Source organism: Ahaetulla prasina, chromosome 4, assembly GCF_028640845.1.
Source record: "Ahaetulla prasina isolate Xishuangbanna chromosome 4, ASM2864084v1, whole genome shotgun sequence".
In the NCBI taxonomy this organism is placed as follows: Eukaryota; Metazoa; Chordata; class Lepidosauria; order Squamata; family Colubridae; genus Ahaetulla; species Ahaetulla prasina.
The window spans coordinates 147,302,390-147,320,694 of NC_080542.1; positions in this window are offsets into that span (position 1 = coordinate 147,302,390).

Consider the following 18,305-nt stretch of genomic DNA (forward strand, 5'->3'; position numbering starts at 1 on the left):
AATTTTGATCACGTGACCGTGAGGATGCTACAGCAGTCGTAACTGTGAAAAATGATCCTAAGTAACTTTTTTTCAGTGCTGTTGTAATTTACAACGGTCTCTAAATGAACTCTCGTAAGTCGAAGACTATCTGTATTTCTGTCCTGCCTTTATTAGTTTGGCAATTAACTCAAGATTACGAACATACTTAATGCTCCTTCCTAGGTGATTGACCTAGCTGGCTTTCATGCGTAAAACAGAACTAGAACTTCCTGTCTCCTGGTGATTGGCCAAAAACCCACCCAGCTGGGTTTTGTGCCTAAGACAGGACTAGAACTCATTGTCTCCTGGTGATTGGCCCAAAGTCACCCACTTGGCTTTCATGCGTAAGACAGAACTAGAACTTCCTGTCTCCTGGTGATTGGCCAAAAACCCACCCAGTTGGGTTTTGTGCCTAAGGCGGGACTAGAACTCATTGTCTCCTGGTGATTGGCCCAAAGTCACCCACTTGGCTTTCATGCCTAAGGCGGGACTAGAACTCCCTGTCTCCTGCTGATTGGCCCAAAGTCACCCAGTTGGGTTTTGTGCCTAAGGCGGGACTGGAACTCATTGTCTCCTGCTGATTGGCCCAAAGTCACCCACTTGGCTTTCATGCCTAAGGCGGGACTAGAACTCCCTGTCTCCTGCTGATTGGCCCAAAGTCACCCAGTTGAGTTTTGTGCCTAAGGCGGGACTGGAACTCCCAGCCTTCTGGCGATTGGCCCAGAGTCACCCACTTGGCTTTCATGCCTAAGGCGGGACTAGAACTCCCTGTCTCCTGGTGATTGGCCAAAAACCCACCCAGTTGGGTTTTGTGCCTAAGGCGGGACTGGAACTCATTGTCTCCTGGTGATTGGCCCAAAGTCACCCACTTGGCTTTCATGCCTAAGGCGGGACTAGAACTCCCTGTCTCCTGCTGATTGGCCCAAAGTCACCCAGTTGGGTTTTGTGCCTAAGGCGGGACTGGAACTCATTGTCTCCTGGTGATTGGCCCAAAGTCACCCACTTGGCTTTCATGCCTAAGGCGGGACTAGAACTCCCTGTCTCCTGCTGATTGGCCCAAAGTCACCCAGTTGGGTTTTGTGCCTAAGGCGGGACTGGAACTCCCAGCCTCCTGGCGATTGGCCCAGAGTCACCCACTTGGCTTTCATGCCTAAGGCGGGACTAGAACTCCCTGTCTCCTGGTGATTGGCCAAAAACCCACCCAGTTGGGTTTTGTGCCTAAGGCGGGACTGGAACTCATTGTCTCCTGGTGATTGGCCCAAAGTCACCCACTTGGCTTTCATGCCTAAGGCGGGACTAGAACTCCCTGTCTCCTGCTGATTGGCCCAAAGTCACCCAGTTGGGTTTTGTGCCTAAGGGACTAGAACTCCCTGTCTCCTGCTGATTGGCCCAAAGTCACCCAGTTGAGTTTTGTGCCTAAGGCGGACTGAACTCCCAGCCTTCTGGCGATTGGCCCAGAGTCACCCACTTGGCTTTCATGCCTAAGGCGGACTAGAACTCCCTGTCTCCTGGTGATTGGCCAAAACCCACCCAGTTGGGTTTTGTGCCTAAGGACTGGAACTCATTGTCTCCTGGTGATTGGCCCAAAGTCACCCACTTGGCTTTCATGCCTAAGTCGGGACTAGAACTCCCTGTCTCCTGCTGATTGGCCCAAAGTCACCCAGTTGGGTTTTGTGCCTAAGGCGGGACTGGAACTCATTGTCTCCTGGTGATTGGCCCAAAGTCACCCACTTGGCTTTCATGCCTAAGGCGGGACTAGAACTCCCTGTCTCCTGCTGATTGGCCCAAAGTCACCCAGTTGGGTTTTGTGCCTAAGGCGGGACTGGAACTCCCAGCCTCCTGGCGATTGGCCCAGAGTCACCCACTTGGCTTTCATGCCTAAGGCGGGACTAGAACTCCCTGTCTCCTGGTGATTGGCCAAAAACCCACCCAGTTGGGTTTTGTGCCTAAGGCGGGACTGGAACTCATTGTCTCCTGGTGATTGGCCCAAAGTCACCCACTTGGCTTTCATGCCTAAGGCGGGACTAGAACTCCCTGTCTCCTGCTGATTGGCCCAAAGTCACCCAGTTGGGTTTTGTGCCTAAGGCGGGACTAGAACTCCCAGCCTCCTGGCGATTGGCCCAGAGTCACCCACTTGGCTTTCATGCCTAAGGCGGGACTAGAACTCCCTGTCTCCTGGTGATTGGCCAAAAACCCACCCAGTTGGGTTTTGTGCCTAAGGCGGGACTGGAACTCATTGTCTCCTGGTGATTGGCCCAACGTCACCCACTTGGCTTTCATGCCTAAGGCGGGACTAGAACTCCCCGTCTCCTGGTTTCTAGACCACCACCTGAACCTCTACACCAAACTGAGCCTGTTTTAGATCACAAATCCTTCGTTTTCCTCTAGGTGGAAATGATCAGATGCTGAAGAGAATAACCAGATCCCTACAAACTTCTCCGAGTCATCTGACTGGAGGTTAAAAAAAGTCAAGACGGCAGCCATGACCAAGAGATCAGAGTTTAGATTTTCTACAGGTGGAAGAATGTGAAGCATTTACATCCAAAAACAGTGGGGAATTGAGACAAACCAGCATTAATAGGCACATAGAGATAAACCGGCGTCTGACTGACAACCTACACTTGTCAATAAAGGTTGCGGCTGCCATCTTAACTCTTTTGACCTCTCTCCTCCTCCAGAGATGTTCCGGGAACTTGTCAACTTTGGAAAAAAAATAATCATATTGATGAATTAAGAAGTTGCTGAGCGCGGCCGCCGTTTCTAACGGAAACAACCTCCAATAATGGAGTCGCTTGTTCTCCAGGAATATTCAGCTGAATTTGCATTTAGAAAGCCTCCATTAGTGAAATTTATGTGCCTAACAACAAGACGATTTGCGTTATTGTTGCTGTTGTTGTTGTTGTTCTTTTTATTTTAAAGGCACCTTATCTGCCAATTTACAACAACCTGTAAGTTAAAGAGGAACAATTAGCAAATATGCGACAACACGTTGGAAACGCAAATGGTGATATTTGCTTGGCTTGCAAACTTTTTTCTCTCTGTTAAGTGTCAACCGGAGTGATTTGTGTCTTCCAATGTCCCCCCCCCCCTCCTTTTTTCCTTTTTTTCAAAAGTTGACAGTCAATTGTGAGTTTCTGGAATATTCTCTTCTTCCTCGACAGCAGCCTGTGTTGACCGGGAACGATGAAGAGAGAGTGATTTTTCAGACATTCTTGCAGAGGTTTCATGGCCCAGTTAGGTAACCTCATCAATGCTATGGTAGAAGGGAGTAGGGTTGGAGGAGGAGGAGGAAGAAGGGTGACAGCAACTGTGGACTTCTTTGGTGCTCCCTCAGCTGGGTGGTTTTCTTGCAGACGTTTCATGACCCAACTAGGGAATATCATCAGTGCTAGAAGGGGAGGAGGAGGTTGCAAAGAGGAGGGGGAGAGGAAGGGAGGGAGGGAGGGTAAAGGAAGAGGAGGAAGATGATGATTGAGGGGGTCCTTGGAGCACATTGAGCTAGCTGTGTTTCTTGCAGACGTATAATGATGCAAGTTGTGCTAGAGGGGAGGAGGAGGATGCAAAAAGGATGAGGAGGAGGAGGAGGAGGAGGTGGAGGAGGGCTGTGGGACCATTGGTGCTCCTCTGAGCTTGGTGGTTTTCTTTCAGGCGTTTCATGACCCAACTAGGGAACAGCATCAGTGCTAGAAGGCGGGGGGAGTTGTGGAGAGGAGGAGGAGGAGGAGGAGGAGGAGGAGGAGGAGGAGGAGGAGGAGGAGGAGGACTATGGGACCATTGGTGCTCCTCTGAGCTTGGTGGTTTTCTTTTTCTTTTTTTATTATTATTTTTTATTGCTTTTTTCTAACAAACAAAAAAGAAAATACATTATTGCACCCTTGTGCTATACATAAAAAGGAAGATTTGGGTCTTCGGATATGTCCTCATGATTGCCAAAATCCACGTTCTCGAGGTACAGGTACCGAGGCGTCCAATTTTCCAAGCGCATAGTCCACGAATGGTTTCCAAGTCTTCCAGAAAATATCTTCTTTATACACACCACTTCTAATTTTAATATCACATGTCATTTTATCATTTAAGGCTAATTTCCACATTTCAGAATTCCACTCTTCTATTCTAAAAAACACATCTAATTTCCAATATCTAGCTATTATAATTCTACCTATTATAATCATAATTCTAATCAATTCTTTTTCATATTTTGTTAATTCTATTTCCTTAATTACCAACAATAATATGGAGAGGAGGAGGAGGAGGAGGAGGAGGAAGAGGAGGAGGAGGACTGTGGGACCATTGGTGCTCCTCTGAGCTTGGTGGTTTTCTTTCAGGCGTTTCATGACCCAACTAGGGAACAGCATCAGTGCTAGAAGGCGAGGGGAGTTGTGGAGAGGAGGAGGAGGAGGAAGAGGAGGAGAAGGAGGAAGAGGAAGATGATGCAAAGAGGAGGAGGACGACCATGGGATGATTGGTGCTCCTCTGAGCTTGATGGTTTTCTTCCAGGCATTTCATGACCCAACTAGAAAACAGCATCAGTGCAGAAGGTCTGTGTTTGGAACTTGCTTGTGGAAACGAAGGTTTGCAGACCGACTGGGGCTCCGTGCAAACTCTCATTCAGCCGATGAAGGGAGGCGCAAGGCAGCGTCAGACACGCGAACGGCTGGTGCATAAACGGAGCCTCCAGCGTTCCTTTAGTTACAGTCACCCTTGTTTCTCAATTAAATCTAAAAAAACGAGAATGAAGGCAATTTGTAATTGGGGGGGTTTGATCTTTGCTGGGCTTCAAGCTGGCAGTTATTAAAATTCTCTTTAGGCTTCGCTAAAAGTGGCACAGGCAGAGCTAATTAGTGTGGCTAATAGACTTGCAAATTAATGTAACTCTGGCTTCTTGCATAAATATTGTATAAAGAGGAGAGGAAAAACGTTTTTCCCCTCTTAGAGACGGATTCTCAAGTCCAGGTAGTTCTCGACTTACATCCATCCGTTCAGCCCCAAATTTATCTTGCTAAGCGAGACGCTTGTTAGGCGACTTTTGCCCCATTTTGCAGTCTTTCTTGCCACCGCTTTTAAGTGAATAATTGCAGTTGTTAAGTTGGTAAGATGGTCGTTAAGATGGGACACTGCAACCGTCATAAATACGAGTCAGCTGCCGAACGTCTGAATTTTGATCCCATGACTATGGGGATGCTGCAATGCTCCTAAATTCGAAAAACAGTCATAAGTCAGTTTTTCAGTGTCATAACTTTGAACGTTCACTAAATGAACTGTTGTAGGTTGAGGACTACCTGTGTTTATTTGCCTTTGGAAAGCAGTTCAATTTTGCTATTTTGTATTATAAACCTGGTGGTCAGTGGTCTATATCCTGTACACGTCTTCGACTTATGACCAGAATTGAAGTCAGCATTTCCATTGTTAAGCAATTCACACCTGATTTTATCACCCTTTTTCCCACTGTTGTTAAGTGAATCACAGGGTCATTAACTGAATCTGAGTTCCCTCATTGACTTTGCTTGTCAGATGCTGGCTTGGAAGGCCGCAAAAGGGGGATCACGTGACTGTTGTTAAGCGAATCACTGCAGATGTTAAATGGGTTGCACAATCGTTAAGGGAATCTGGCTTTCCCATGGACTTTGCTGGTCAGAAGGTCACAAAAGGGGATCACGGGACACTACGACCGTCGTTAATATGAGTCAGTTGCCAAGCACCTGAGTTTTGATCACATGACTTGGGGGGATGCTGCAACAGTTGTAAGTGTGAGGACTGATTGTAAATCATTTGTGGTAACTGTGAAATGGTCACTAAATGAATGGTCGTAAGTCGAAGACTACTTGTATTAGCAACAAGGATCTCAGATGAATAAGAGTTACAAAGCTTATAAAATTTTAAGTTGTGACTTTTTCACAAACAAATCTTGAATACAGACTAGGCTGTCAAATCTTTCTGTAAATAATATTGAAGCTGAAGGAAAAATTACAATATTTCCCAGGGTATCTGTCAAAGTCCATCCTCTTGGCCACGAGAGAAAGAGACGTGACTAGCATCTGGCCAACCAACAATATATATATATATTCTTTCTCCTACTACTACTAGAAAAAGTAGAAAAATGTGGGTTAGACACAGCACCACCAGATGGATTCGTAACTGGCTGACCAACCGCACTCAACGTGTAGTCCTCAACGGAACTACATCCACATGGAGGGAAGTATGCAGTGGAGTACCCCAAGGCTCTGTTTTAGGCCCAGGACTCTTCAACATCTTCATCAATGACTTGGACGAGGGGATAGATGGGGAACTCATCAAATTTGCAGATGACACCAAGCTGGCAGGAATAGCCAACACTCCAGAAGATAGGCTCAAGTTACAGAAAGATCTTGACAGACTTGAACATTGGGCGCTATCTAACAAAATGAAATTCAACAGTGAAAAAAGTAAGGTTCTACATTTAGGCAAAAAAACAAAATGCACAAGTACCGGATATGTGGTACCTTGCTCAATAGTAGTACCTGTGAGAGGGATCTTGGAGTCCTAGTGGATAACCATTTAGATATGAGCCAGCCGTGTGCAGCAGCTGCTAAAAAAGCCAACACAGTTCTGGGCTGCATAAACAGAGGGATAGAACTAAGATCACATGAAGTGTTAATACCACTTTATAAGACCTTGGTAAGGCCACACTTGGAATATTGCATCCAGTTTTGGTCGCCACGATGTAAAAAAGATGTTGAGACTCTGGAAAGAGTGCAGAGAAGAGCAACAAAGATGATTAGGGGACTGGAGGATAAAACATATGAAGAACGGTTGCAGGAACTCAGTATGCCTAGTTTAATGAAAAGAAGGACTAGGGGAGACATGATAGTCTTCCAATATCTCAGGGGTTGCCACAAAGAAGAGGGAGTCGGGCTGTTCTCCAAAGCACCTGAGGGCAGGACAAGAAGCAATGGGTGGAAACTGATCAAGGAGAGAAGCAACCTAGAACGAAGGAGAAATTTCCTGACAGTTAGAACAAGTAATCAGTGGAACAACTTGCCCGCAGAAGTTGTGAATGCTCCAACACTGGAAATTTTTAAGAAAATGTTGGATAGCCATTTGTCTGAAGACCACTTGTTTAGTGACTGATTGGAGTTACATCAGACCTCCCTGAGGGTTCTGACAATCAAATTCTGAAATTCCAACATTGGATTAGGGTGGTTTGCAGTGTCCCATGGTCACATGCTGGGTTTTACATTTTTATCCTGAAATCTGTAATTTATTGTCAAGTTTTCACAAAACACCCATAGTGAACAAATGGTTCACTTAACAACCGGGGTATTGCTTAACAACTGCTGCTTTCCAAAAAAAGGTGGTAAAATCAGTGGGTCACGTGGGTGATTCATTTTACAACCATCATGACTTTCGACTGTAACCGGCAGGTCGTAAATCCAGGATTATCAGTGACAAACATGAATAAAGCGGAGGCAACTTGAACCAGCAGGTGGCGCCATGTAGCTGATTTGAGTGATTTCAAAAGTATTTAAATAAAAGATCAGATCAGTTGAAATTCCCAGGGGCTTGCTTTGCAGGCACTTTGTATATACACAGGAACCTCTTGCCGTTGCTGGGTGGGATTGAGGAGGGCATCACGGGGAAGAGGAAGCGAAGGCCCTTCAGAAGGAGGGTTCAAGGAAGCAGCTCTTGAGTTCAGCTCCAGGGATGGACGAGATGAGGGATCCCGCAATGGTGATCCTGTTTGCCAGATTCCTCCCTGGCTTGGGAAGGAAGGAAAGAAAGGAGGATGGGAAAAGAAGAGAGAAAGAGGAAGAAAGGACAACAGAGTGAGGGAGTGGGAGGGAGGGAGGAAGAGAAGGAAGGAAGGAAGGAAGGAAGGAAGGAAGGAAGGAAGGAAGGAAGGAAGGAAGGAAGGAAGGAAGGAAGGAAAAGTGACAGCGAGAGAGGGGAAGGGAGAAAGGAAAAAAAGGAAAAATCTAGTAAGGAAGTAGTAAGAGGAAAAGAAGGAAGGAAGGAGGGAGAAAGTAAGGGCAGAAAGGAAAAATCTAGGGAAGGAGAAAGAGAGGGAAAGGGAGGAGGGAAGGAAGGAAGAAGAAGAGAGAAGGAGGAAAAAAGGACAACAGAGTGAGGGTGTGGGAGGGAGGAGAGAAAGAGAAGGAAGAAGGAAGGAAGGAAAAGTGACAGGGAGAGAGGGGAAGGGAGAAAGAAAAAAAAGGAAAAATCTAGTAAGGAAGTAGTAAGAGGAAAAGAAGGAAGGAAGGAGGGAGGAAATAAGGGCAGAAAGGAAAAATCTAGGGAAGGAGAAAGAGAGGGAAAGGGAGGGAGGGAGAGAAGGAAGAAAGGAAGAAGAAGAGAGAAGGAGGAAAAAAGGACAACAGAGGGAGTGAGTGAGGGAGTGGGAGGGAGGGAGGGAGGAAGAGAAGGAAGGAAGGAAGGAAGGAAAGAAGGAAGGAAGGAAGGAGAAAGAGAGAGCCAGAGAGATGGAGGAAGGGAAGAAAGAAGAAAAATTAGGAAAGAAAAAGACTGAGTGAAGGAGGAAGGAAGGGGAAGAGAAAAGAAAAATATGCCACTGATCATCTTCGCTGATAAATTCAATTTTAGACCTTCAAGCCAAATGCCAACCTAGAGCCAAACTTCCCTTGGTTTACTTTACTCCTCTTGTCCAGAAACCCCCCAGCAGCTTGCAGGAGCCCAGGAACCCCCTCCCACTACTAACCCCCTCCTGAAGTTCCCTCCCTGGCCACAGAGGTGGGGGCATGCAGGTGCAAACCCCCCCCCCCACACACACACCTATGCAGGAGAGGACCCAAATTTCCCTGGGTGAAAGGAAACCTCTTCCGTTTCCTTCGGGCAACTTGGAGGAAATCACGAGGCTGGGAGAGGCATTGCAATGCTGAGCCTTACTCCTAGGAGGAGGGCCGCTTTGCAGGAGAGGAAAGTTGCGCTCAAACCTGCCAGGAGTTGAAAGGCAGCCAGGCTGGATGATTTTGGCAGATGTTGGCAGCTGGGATGGGCAAAGCCCCCCCTTAAAAGCCCTCATTGATCAGACGCTTGCCATTTTCTCCCCGAAGACCCTCAACGGACCCCAAAAAGCGGTTCACAAGCTTGGCAACTCCTTCCTTCCTTCCTTCTCTTCCTCTCCTTTCTTCCTTCCTTCTTTACATTCCTCCCTTCCTTCTCTACTTCCTTCCTCTCCTCTCTGCCTCATTTTCCTACTATCTCTCCCTTCCATTCTTCCCTTTCTTCTCTCTACTTCCTTCCTTTCTTCCCTCCCTCCTTCCTTCATTCATCCCACGCTTCCTTCCTTCTTTCCCTCTTCTTCCTTCTTTTTCCATTCCTCTCTTATTTCTCTCTGCTTCTTTCTTCTCCCTCCCGTGAGTTCCTTCTTTCCTTCCTTCCCTTCTTCCTCTCTCTTCTTTATTCCTTCTTTCCATTCTTCCTTCTTCTCTCTCTTCCTTCCTTCCTCTCCCTCCCTTATCTTCCTTCTATCCCTCCCTCGCCTTCCTTCCTTCCCTCTTTCTCTCCCTCTCTCCTTCTTTCCTTCCTCTCTTCCTCCCCCCCCCTTTCCTCCTTCCTTCCTCACATCTCAAATTTGCCATGGTAGAGAATCCCTCCTCCAGACCAACATCACTTCTTTAGAGAAACTGTTTCACAAAAGTTTTTATTAGCTTCTTTTGTTATCTCAAATGACCCCAGCAGGACCCCAAGGCTCTTATCCACAATATATATGCATTAAATTGGATTTTTTAATAAAAGAGTATTTGAATGGGTGTTTTTCCTTGAACTTACCACAGAGATATTAATCAGGAATCCAAAGGTGGCAGATTAAAAAGCCGCAAACACAGCACTGGCTTTAAGACTCGTTGCCTCATTTTTAAAAAATTATGTATTGTGTTTTGTTCCTTCTGCCTTTTTCTTTTTTCCTTATCACTCTAAGAAAAAAAGGGAGGGAGGAGAGATGACACAGAAAGAGAAACAGAAATGTAGATAGATAGAGAAAGAGAGGCAGAGATACAAGGATTATTATACTATATTAGCATATCCTATAATATTAATACACAAATCTATCTCAGCTTATGAAGAGAAGGAAACACAATTTTCCGCATAAGCTTGCAGCATCTCTGGACAGCTGGCCAAAGAATGAAACGAAAGAGAAAACAAAGAAAAGAAAAATGAGATGAATTTAATTATTTGCAATTTGCTTTAGCCTTGTATCTTTCAATTTATATTGTTTTTATTTGTTTCCTAGTACGATTTGATAGCTTATTAGCTATAACCGTGACTATCACTAAGTGTTGTATCTCTTTATTCTTGATGAATGTATTTTGTTCTCCTTGTGTACACTGAGAGCCTATGCACCAAAGACAAATTCCTTGTGTGTCCAATCACACGTGGACAATAAAAATTCTATTTTCTATTCTATTCTATTCTATTCTATTCTATTCTATTCTATTCTATTCTATTCTATTCTATTCTATTCTATTCTATTCTATTCTATTCTAATGAACACTCCAATAAATAAAACTGTTTTGAAGTGGCAAGCCGTTCCACTGGTTAGAATAGAATAGAATTTTATTGGCCAAGTGTGATTGGACACACAAGGAATTTGTCTTGGTGCATATGCTCTCAGTGTACATAAAAGAAAAGATACCTTCATCAAGGTACAACATTTACAACACAATTGATGATCAATATATCAATATAAATCATAAGGATTGCCAGCAACAAGTTATAGTCATACAATCATAAGTGGAAAGAGATTGGTGATGGGAACTATGAGACGATTAATAGTAGTGCAGATTCAGTAAATAGTCTGACAGTGTTGAGGGAATTATTTGTTTAGCAGAGTGATGGCCTTCGGGAAAAAACTGTTCTTGTGTCTAGTTGTTCTGGTGTGCAGTGCTCTATAGCGTCGTTTTGAGGGTAGGAGTTGAAACAGTTTATGTCCAGGATGTGAGGGATCTGTAAATATTTTCACGGCCCTCTTCTTGATTCGTGCAGTATACAGGTCCTCAATGGAAGGCAGGTTGGTAGCAATTATTTTTTCTGCAGTTCTAATTATCCTCTGAAGTCTGTGTTTTTCTTGTTGAGTTGCAGAACCGAACCAGACAGTTATAGAGGTGCAAATGACAGACTCAATAATTCCTCTGTTAATTGTTAATTGTTCTAACTGTCAGGAAGTTTCTCTTTAGTTCCAGGTTGCTTCTCTCCTTGGTGAGTTTCCATCCGTTGCTGCCCTCAGGTGGTTTGGAGAAGAGCTTGACTCCCTCTTCTTCTTGGGGCAGCCCCTGAGATACTGGAAGACTGCTATCATGTTCATGCCTAGTCCTTATCTTCATCAAACCAGACATCCTTAGTTCCCTCCATCGTTCATCGCATGTCCAACCTCTGGTTATCCGAGTTAGTCTTCTCTGCACTCTTTCTAGAGCCTCAGCATCTTTTCTATCTCATGGTAGGAGACCCTGAAGAAACTTTTCTCAAGAAAGGCACTTGAGGTTCTACCACAAAATCTTGCTTCATAGAAGGACTGGAAATGCTTGTCCAGAAACCCTGGCAGGTTCCCACCATATTGGACCATCTCCAACAACCCTCAGATCCTACTTGCTCTTAGTCAAAAGTTATCCTCTTTGATCTAACAGATCTTCCTCCCTTCCTATTCCTTCTTTCCTTCTTTTTCTTCTTCCTTCCTTCCTTCCTTCCTCTTCCTTCCTTCCTTCCTTCCTTTTCTTTCCTTCCTTCCTCTTTCTTTCTTTCTTTCTTTCTTTTTCTTTCTTTCTTTCCTTCCTTCCTTTCTTCTTCTTTTCTTTCTTTTTTCTTTTCTTTCTTCCTTCCTTCCTCCTCCTTCTTTTCTTTCTTCCTTCTTTTTGATTCCTTCCTTCCTTCTTCTTCCTTCCTTCCTTCCTTCCTTCCTTCCTTCCTTCCTTCCTTCCTTCCTTTCTTTCTTTCTCTTTCTTTCTTTCTTTTCTTCCTTCCTTTCTTCCTCTTTTTTTATTCATTCTTTCTTTACTTACTTCCTTTCTTCTTCTTTTCTTTCTTTTTTCTTTTCTTCCTTCCTTCCTCTTTCTTTCTTTCTTTCTTTCATTACTTCCTTCTTTCTTCTTCTTTCCTTTCTTTTTTCTTTTCTTCCTTTTTTCCTTCCTCTTTCTTTCTTTCTTTCTTCCTTCCTTCCTCCCTCCTCCTCCTCCCTCCCTCCCTCCCTCCTCCTTCTTTTCTTTCTTTCTTTCTTCTTTTCTTCTTCTTTTCTTTCTTTCTTTCTTTCTTTCTTTCTTCTTTTCTTTCTTCCTTCCTTCCTTTCTTCCTCTTTTTATTCATTCTTTCTTCTTACTTCCTTTCTTCTTCTTTTCTTTCTTTTCTTTCTTCCTTCCTTCCTTCCTTCTTCCTTCCTTCTTCCTTCCTTCCTTCCTTCCTTCCTTCCTTCCCTCCCTCCCTCCCTCCCTCCCCCCCTCCCTCCTTTTTTTCTTTCTTTTTTTTTTTTTTTCTTTCTTTCTTTCTTTCTTTCTTTCTTTCTTTCTTCTCTCTCTCTCTTTTTTTCTTTTTCTTTCTTTCCTGTCCTCCCAGCCTGAAGGCTAAGGAGCTCCAAGGAGACTTTTCTGAACTGGACGTCCAAGGCCGTGCTTTCATTAAGAACTCCAGCTGAACCCTTTCATCTCTTCCAATAATTATTAGTCTCCCTCGGAATGCCGTAATGTGGGGCGCAGGGAAGGCTATAGTTACTCTGTGGGGAGGCCTGGCAGGCCTTCGTTCGGGTTTCGAATTCTGCTTCCATTGGTCCCTGGGCACACTCAACGCATCCAGGAAGCCGCGACGGATCATATTTTGGGGGTGACAAGTCACCGAGAAATAGAGCTGAGGTTTTTGGCGTAAACAAAGTTTCAGTTGGACAGAAACTGCCGAAGTTTGTAATTTTCTTGTAAATTGGAGAGCATAACTCGACCTGCGTGCGAATCGCCGAGAGATGCTTAACAGCGCAGTCACGATAAATGCTAATTTTGGTTTCCGTGCAACCTATAATCAACGTGTGGAATTCCTTCCCACAAATTTGAGATCGTTTTTTGGGGCGGATGAAACATTTAACGGAAGGCCAAGCTTGAAATCTCTCCCCCACCCCCACCCATCCCCCCGCAAAGTTAGCTGAGTTTGAAACCCCCTCAAAACTAAGTCAGGCACAGCCAATTACTGGTAGTCCTCGACTTACAACCGTTAGTTTAGTGATGGTTCGAAGTTACAACGGCACTGAAAAAAAGGGACTTAGGACCGTTTTCCACACTTACGACCGTTGCGGCATCCCGTGATCACGTGATCAAAATTCAGAAACGTGGAAACTGGCATGTACTTATGACAGTTGCAGAGTTCTTGCAACCTTCTGACAAGCAAGGTCAATGGGGGGAGCCAGATTCACTTAACGACCATGTGACTAACTTAACAACTGCGGCAAGAAAAGACTGTAAAACGGGGCAAAGTTCACTCAACAACCGTCTTGCTTAACAATTGCGGTCGTAAGTCGAGAACTACCTGTATAGGTATCTATAGATAGTCCTCGATTTACGGCTGATCGCTTAATGATGGACCCTTCCAGTTTATGATGGTGGCACTATCCCGGGATCATGTGTGATCCCCTTTTGCGACCTTCTGACAAGCCAAGTCAATGAGGGGAAGCCGGATTCATTTAACAACCGTGTGATTCACTTAACGACGGCAGTGATTCACTTAATGACAGCTTCAAGAAAGGTCGTAAAATGGGGGAAAACTCGCTTAACAACTGTTTGCTTAACAGCAGAAATTTCAGGCTCCATTGTGGTCGTAAGTCGAGGACTAAGGAAGAGACTGGCTTTAAAGTTACTTTCCAAAATGTTGAATAATTCACGAGGAAAGGTATGAATAATTATGCAGAGTTGGAAGGTGGGTGGGCAAAAAAGGGATATAATATCTCTATCAAAGTGAAAACCAGTCAGCTTGACGCATGATTTTTCCGGCTCCTTGTATTTCTGTTCCTTCCACGTTATAAACATAATCAATAAAACATAATACGTTTAATTAAATTTCTTCACGGGAGCCCATTGCTAAAAGGCAAAACGGGACTAAAAGAAAACGAAACGCATGACGGCTAATCCTCGAGTTACGACCGTTCATTTTCTGATGTCTGAAATTACAACGGGGCTGAAAAAAAGGGCAGTCCTCATACTTATGACCGTCGGAACATTGGTGGGGGTCACGTGATCAAAATCTGGGCACTTGTCCACCGACATGTATTCACAACAGTTGCAGCGTCTTGGGGTCAGGGGATGGCCATCTGTCCAAGAAGTAATGGGGGAGGGGGGGAAAAGACGATCTGCTTAGTGACCAGGTGACTCGCTTAATGACTGCAGCAAAAAAAGTTTGCAAAATTGGGCGTGGCTCACTTAACAACCGCATTGCTTAGTGATGGAAGCCCCCATTGTGGTTGTAAGTGGAGGATTACAGGAAGTCCTCAAGTTATAACAGTTCATTTAGTGACCATTCGAAGTTACGACGACATTGAAAAGATGACTTATGACCGTTCTCACATTTACAACCTTTGCAGCATCCTTATGGTCACATGATCAAAATTTGGATGCTTGGAAACTGACTCCTATTTATGACGGTTGTAATGTCCCGGGATCACATTATCCTCTTTTGCGACCTTCTGACAAGCAAAGACAAGGGCAAAAATAGATTCACTTAACAACCATCTTAATAACTTAACAACTACAATGATTCACTTAAGAACGGTGGCAAGAAAGTTTGTAAAACGGCTCAGCTGTCTCGCTTAGCAACAGAAATTTGGAGCTCAGTTGTGGCCATAAACGAATGACTTTCTATAAGTGCGAGGACTGGTCATAAGTTACTTTTTTTCAGTGCTATTATAACTTTGAATGGTCGCTAAACAAATAGTCATAAGACAAGGATTACTCTAAAATGTACTAAATTTTCCCCTGGCAATGAATGAGGAACAAGATATTTTTTTTCCTCAGCCCTATATAAGCAACTAAACCAATTTCACTCACTTCACTAATGATTTTGTCAAGAAACATCATAAAACTCACTTAGCCCGTGTCTCACTTAGCAATTGGGCTCCATTGTGGTTGTAATTTGAGGACTACCTGCGACCCATAGCGAACTCAAGTCAGTGGGTTCTCTGCAATTATTTTGAGTTTCCATCATTAAATGAAGCCTTCCCTGTGCTGGATTTCAAGAAAATTTAGCCTATGATAGTCCTCAACGTACGACCGCAACCGAGCCCAGAATTTCTGTTGCAAAGTGAGACACGTCTGAAGTGCATTCCGCCACATTTTACAACCTTTCTTGTTATGGTTGTTAAGCAAATCACAGTGGTTGTTAAGTGAGTCACACGGTTATTAAGTGAAGCCAGTTTGCTTGTCATAAGGTCGCAAAAGTGTTTCATGTGACCTCAAGATACTGAGACCATCATAAATTTGAGTCAGTTGCCCAGCATCTAAATTTTGAGCATATGGCTGCGGGGATCCCGCAATGGTCCTAAGTGTGAAAAACAGTCATAAGTCACTTTTAATGATTAATATTTATATGTTAGTGTGCCGGTATGTACATATATATGTTTATAGCATATCTATATCTATATGTGTGTTATGCATGTGTACATTTTGAGAGCAGATGACAGAATTTCATTTTTAATGCGTGCCAGTGTGCCCATAGTAAAAAATCGACAATAAGGATTATTTTATTTTATATTTTTCAGTGCTGCTCTAATTTTGAATAGTCACTAAGTGAGCTGCTATAATTTGAGGATTACTTGTGCACATTAGTTCATAAGTTCATAATGTACAGATTTGACGGTTTTAATTTTCGGCCATTTATAGAATAGGTTATTTTAACTGTGGTTTTTATATTGTACTGTTTTAATTTGGCTGTACACCGCCCTGAGTCCTTCGGGAGAAGGGTGGTATAAAAATCTAAATAATAAATAAATAAATAAATAAATTTACGTGTAATGTGCATATTTGTGCACCATGTGCAATCATGCTCAGACAAATGGCATTATATAGGAGATTAAATTTTGTTCCTCTAGATTTTCCAACTGCCCAGCATAACCAATTAAACAAGATTTTAAAAATAATTTAATGCCAAGGATTAGGGGTTGCAGCGCAGAAACTTGAGAGCCGAGACAGAGACATTTAAATACTTTTAAATTTCCTCTCTCTCTCTCTCTCCCCCCCTTTCTTTCTTTCTTTTTTTCAACTTTCTGCCCTTTTCACTTAAGTGCAATCTCTATTTTTACAGTCATTTTTGAACGAGTAGGAAAGATTGTGTTGTAATAGCACCGCGTTTATTTTACGGCTTAAACCGTCTGAATTATTCATTGAATATCTACTGGCCGCAATCAAGCAGGTTTAGAGTGGTTTACGGTCATTTGCATTGGTTTACAGTAATTAAGATCATCAAACAAAAACATGAGCGATCAGATGGCTGAAGCATTCATCACCAGACTAAAACAAAGCCATAAATCCATAACATATAAAAATAAACATCCATGCTTCCTGGCTGGTTTTTATTCTGATGAATGGCAGGAAACATTGAAAAATAAATTGTGAAGTCTTTGGTGGTCTCTGAGCTGGGTTGTTTTCTTGCAGACGTTTCATGACCCAGTTGGGTTACATCATCAGTGTTAGAAGGGAGGGGGATTGCGCGGCGGTGAGGAAGAGGAGGAGGAGGGGGAGGAGGAGCAGGAAGAAGAATAGAATAGAATAGAATAGAATAGAATAGAATAGAATAGAATAGGACAGGACAGGATAGGACAGGACAGGACAGGACAGAATAGAATAATAGACCTGGAAGGGACCTTGGAGGTGTTCTAATCCAACCCTCTGCCCAGGCAGGAAACCCTACACCAATATCTTCTTAAAAACTTACAGTGTTGGAGAATTCACAACTTCTGGAGACGTTGTTCCACTTGATTAATTGTTCTGACTGTCAGGAAATTTCTCCTTAGTTCTAGGTTGCTTCTCTCCTTGATTAGTTTCCACCCATTGCTTCTTCTTCTACCCTCAGGTGCTTTGGAGAATAGCTTGACTCTCTCTTCTTTGGGGCAGCCCCTGAGATATTGGAACACTGCTATCATGTCTCCCCTGGTTCTTCTTTTCATGAAACTAGACATACCGAGTTCCTGCAGCCGTTCTTCATATGTTTTAGCCTCCAGTCCCCTAATCATCTTTGTTGCTCTTCTCTGCACTCTTTCTAGAGTCTCAGCATTTTTTTTATATCGTGGCGACCAAAACTGGATGCAATATTCCAAGTGTGGCCTTACTAAGGCCTTATAAAGTGGTATTCACACTTCACGTGATCTTGATTCTATCCCTCTGTTTATGTAGCCCAGAACTGTGTTGGCTTTTTTGGCAGCTGCTGCACACGGCTGGCTCATATCTAAATGGTTATCCACTAGGACTCCGAGATCCCTCTCACAGTTATTACTATTGAGCAAGGTACCACATATACGGTACTGGTGCATTTTGTTTTTTTGGCCTAAATGTAGAACCTTACTTTTTTCACTGTTGAATTTCATTTTGTTAGATAGCGCCCAGTGTTCAAGTCTGTCAAGATCTTTCTGTAACTTGAGCCTATCTTCTGGAGTGTTGGCTATTCCTGCCAGCTTGGTGTCATCTGCAAATTTGATGAGTTCCCCATCTATCCCCTCGTCCAAGTCATTGATGAAAATGTTGAAGAATACTGGGCCTAAAACAGAGCCTTGGGGTACTCCACTGCATACTTCCCTCCATGTGGATGTAGTTCCGATGAGGACTACACGTTGAGTGCGGTTGGTCAGCCAGTTATGAATCCATCTGGTGGTGGTGCTGTCTAGCCCACATTTTTCTACTTTTTCTAGTAGTAAATTATGGTCTACTTTATCAAATACTTCATTGAAGTCCAAGTAAATTATATCGACAGCATTCCTCTGGTCCACTAATTCTGTCACTTTGTCAAAGAATACAATAAGATTAGTCTGGCATGATCTGTTTTTGACAAACCCATGTTGGCTTTTGGTTATTACTTTGTTTGCTTCTAGCTGTTCGGTAATTCAAAGAGAGTTCGAAGTTCGAAGGTGGAGGAGGAGGAGAAGAAAAAGAAGAGGAGGAGGAGGAGGAGAAAAAGAAGAAGAGGAGGAGGAGGAGGAGGAGAGAAGGAGGAGGAGGAAAAGAAGAAGAAGAAGAGGAGGAGGAGGAGGAGAGAAGGAGGAGGAGGTGGAGAAGAAGAAGAAGAGGAGGAGGAGGAGGAGGAGGAGAAGGAGGAGGAGGAGGAGGAGGAGGGGGAGGGGGAGG